Source organism: Meleagris gallopavo, chromosome 2 (assembly GCF_000146605.3).
Source record: "Meleagris gallopavo isolate NT-WF06-2002-E0010 breed Aviagen turkey brand Nicholas breeding stock chromosome 2, Turkey_5.1, whole genome shotgun sequence".
NCBI lineage: Eukaryota > Metazoa > Chordata > Aves > Galliformes > Phasianidae > Meleagris > Meleagris gallopavo.
This window is the reverse complement of record NC_015012.2, coordinates 106,242,799-106,246,885: the sequence shown is the minus strand read 5'-3', so window position 1 is coordinate 106,246,885 and position 4,087 is coordinate 106,242,799.

Sequence of the window (4,087 nt, the reverse complement as noted above, 5' to 3'; positions counted from 1 at the left end):
AGAAATGTTTGTATTTTTGGCCCCAATTTCCAGTTTTTTGCTACAGAAAAACAGTTGTTAAGGATGACTGTGCCACATCGCTGCCCATGCTGCCGTGTTAATGCAAAGACTAAAAGCACCATTAGCACCGCGACGGGCTGCTGAGCTCGCTGCTGCCTGGCACACAGCCCGAGCCCAGGGCACACAGCCCTCCAAAGCCTCAAAACCCAGCGATAGACTTGTGGAAGCAGCAGGAGACAACACATGAAAGCAAGGGGCACATTCAAGTCACAGCTCTGAGTTACGGCGCACCAGGAAGTGCTACGGAGAGAAATGAATGAGGAAAAGCCTTTGTAGCATTGCTCACTACTGAGCACCATGGGTGTGAGATTTGTCTGGCTGTCAGAGCCCCGGCAGCTTGGCACTGTGGGGAGGCAGCCCAGTAACCACCCCCAGTGCCCCCTGGGCCTCACTGTCAGGGCCTTGCATCTTTGGGGCCAGAATGGAAAGTGCAGTTATTTAGTTTCTCTATTAAAATTCAACCCCAGTAACTAAAATCTAATACTAAGGGCAGCTCAGCACCCAGACGCTGTGGGGCTGAACCTCCCAGGCATGGCCCCGTGCACCCGGTGCCTGGGTAAGACAGGCTGGGCTGGGCCACTCCCCAGTCAGTTTCTGGAGGAAAAGAGAGCAGCAAATTGTGCCAAATGCATCAATACTTGCATTTCTAGGCTGGAGAGCTCCAGCTCCCTGGGGATGTGCAGGAAAAACAGGCAGAGGCACAGAGCCCAGGAGAGCTGTGCTCCAGACTTTCCAAGAACAGCTGGTGGCACACAGCTCCTGCGCAGCACTGTGGGTGCGCTCACTGGGATGCTCTCCTTCGTGGGCCAGCGCTTCCTACCGCCTTTGGGATGGCTCTGCTCACCATCAGGGGTTTGGGGCGTCTTTGGGTTGGGTTTGTCGCTCTCCCAGAGCCAGCAGGGCACTGTGCCAGTCTGAGGTATCTGATGGCTCCTGTGGAACCAGCCCCGGTGCGTGCAGGAGCATCTGGGCTGTGTGTAAACAGCAGCTGCATCTGCAGCTCGTGCCTCCTTCCAAGAAGGATTTATTCACTGCAACACAGCCCTGGCGTGGTGCTGGGTTGAGCAAAACCCCTCGAAGGAGGGCTGTGGGTCAGACTGAGCCCTACGGCCCACAAGCGCCTTACTCCTCCCTTTGGATGGGAGTCTGAATGGTGCGGTGGGCAGGGACCCTGCGTCCCTCTGCTGCCCAACCCCCAGCAGCGCCCGGCACCACGGCCAGGCCCTGGGGAGCCTCCAAGGAGAAGCTCTCAGCATCTCTCCAGGGAACCTGGAAGGTTTAGCTGTGCTCTGTAAGGCTGTGCTGCAGCTGCCCCAAGAAGCTGTCCTCTGAAGGCCAGTGCCTCAGGTCATGGAGTTCTGGTGACAGAGGACCACCAGAGGGACAGAGGGACAGCTGAGCAGACAGAACTGCAGCTCAAAGCAGACCAGAGGGCATCCCAGGGAGGAGTCAGGGTGAGAGATAACATGAGGGCGTGAAACCTCAGGGGCAGCTGGGAGGGGTGGGAGAGGAAATGGTCTGTTAGCAGCTGAGGTTTGGGGGAATCAAAGAGCCATTGTGCCTTGGCATGCTGGGCCCTGCCTCCAGCTTTCTCGGCATGTTCCCACCTCCCGGGGGACAACGCTCAGCCTCTCACCTACTTCTTACGTCAGTGCATGTCCCAGCAGATTTCCCCATCTGTTTATCATCTCTGGTGGTGAAGGATCTCATGGGGAGCTCGGCCTGCTCTGCATCTGCTCTTGTGACAGGCTCCATTCTGTTTGCGAGAGATGAACGAGCAGCCCCGGAGCGGGGAAGTCCTGGGAATGTTTCATCCGTGTCAGCGTTGCAATAAATCCTCCGGCCTGGGGAAGGGACCTTTCTATCACAAGGGTCAGACCCTGAACCGCTGCTGTGGTAAGCTGGGGAGAATGGGAGCTTCTTGTCAAAGGAGCCAAGGGGGTCTTTGTCTTCATCCTAATAAAATAAATGATGTCTTCTTACTTGTCTCACTTAATAAGGCCTTTAAAGGCACCGAGACCATGGGCACGACAGCTTGTCTGTATGTACTGTCACTCCTCAGCTGGTAACGGAGAACATTATTCTGCCTTCCATCACCAGATGTGATGACCTCCTTCCACCTGGGCTGTTGGCCAGAGGGCTCACACACAGCAAAGGGGGCTCACCAGGGCAACAAGGGCAACCAGCTGGCAAGTGAGGACACAGAAGGCCAGGCCACCCAAGAGCAGCTCCTTGTCACACTCAGACATGTACTCTCTGCCTGCCCCAATTAGCTGTGCAACAAGACTTGCATTGAGGGATATCACACCCAGGTATCCCCCAGACTCTCAAAGCTGGAAATGACACAGGTCTCCCCTCCCTCCTGACAACACAACAGAGGACATGTAAGCTCCTGACTGCTGAGGAACTTGGAGAGAGCCGCCGTCAGGACAAGTCCTACCTGAGGCCCCAGCGCTCCTACAACCATTTCAGAGTCGTAAGTGAATATAAGGGAGTTTGGAACTGGATATGATGAAAAATAGTTCTACCACGAGAGTAGGTCCAGCACTGATAGAGGACACCCAGGGAGCTTGTGCTGCCTTCATCCTGTTCTGACCCCAAAGCCAGCTCTGCTCCATCAGGAGTTGGGCTGGAGACCTCCACAGGTAGGTCTTCAAGTGAAGTTACCCCGTGATCCTCATAGAATCATCAAATCATTTTGGTTGGAAAAGACCTGCAAGACCAAGTCCAACCATCGGCATTACCAAATCCACGACTAAACCGCGTCCCCAAGCACCACAACCACTCCTCTCTTCAATACCTCCAAGGGGAGGGCTCTGCCACTTCCCCAGGCAGCCTGTTTTGGAGCCTAACAACCCTTTCCACAAAGTAATTCTTCCAAATGTGCAATCTAAACTTTCTCTGGTGCAACCTGAGGCCATTTCCTCACGCCCTATCACTTGTCACCTGAGAAAAGAGACAGTGCCTACGGGACCCCCTGCCCACACGACACACTTGTGGCAGAGCCGTGCCAAACAATGGCTCTCTAGTCTATGAACAGGAGGCTGGTGACTGCTTATTGCCCCTGGCTGCAGGACCACCATGAAACCCACAGCTACCAGGTGGCCAGAAGCTGTCTCTCCTCCATTATGAGCAGAGGGAGCAGGAACCGCTTGGCTCCATCCCAGGCACCCTCAGCTTGTGAGTCCAACCACAACGCATTGTTCCGGGCATCAGCAGCAACTCCAAACAAAGCAGGACACCATGGGGGGGTGGGATATGTCATCACGTCCGGAATGCTGCACGTCAGCCCGAGGAACAAAGCCTTGCAGGGGAGCGCAGGGGCTGTGCGTGCTCCCCCCGCCTGGTGAGGGCTGCAGAAGGGATGAGCAGTGCAGACCTCCATCCTCTGCTGCAATCAGCATGTGATTATCCAAACCAGGCATCGCAAAAGTCCCCTGCTCACCTGGTAACAATAATGAACAGGGGAACAGCTCATCCCTGTGCTGGCACCACATCATAGAGTCACAGAAGCACAGAATGGTTTGAGCAGGAAGGGACCCGCGAAGGCCATCGGCGCCGGCCTGCAGTGCACAGGGACACCGCAGCTCCTCAGCGCTCAGAGCCCCGTCCCCTGGCCTTGGCTGTGTGCAGGACGGGGCAGCACCACCTCTGGGCACCCTGTGCAGCGCCTCACCGCCTCACCGCAAGCAGCTCCTTCCTCACATCCAATCTGAATCATTCATCAGGCGATCCAGACAGAAACGCACATACCCATGCTCCTGTTCCACGGCTCTCCTCTTCTACTCCTGCTTAAATGCAAGGTGAAAGGCAGTGAAAAGCAGAGATCCAGAAGCACTCCTGTTTCTGAGTCAAATTCCTCTCACCCTGTAATACTGAGACCTCAACTCCACATGACTGCGATTAGAAATCCTGCGTGTTTAATGGGCTGTCCTTGGGCTTTGACTTTATCTAAGACTTCTTCCTATAGAGGTCAATATGGAGCTCCTGCCTAAGAAGGGGAATCATCAAATAGGTGATGCTGAGC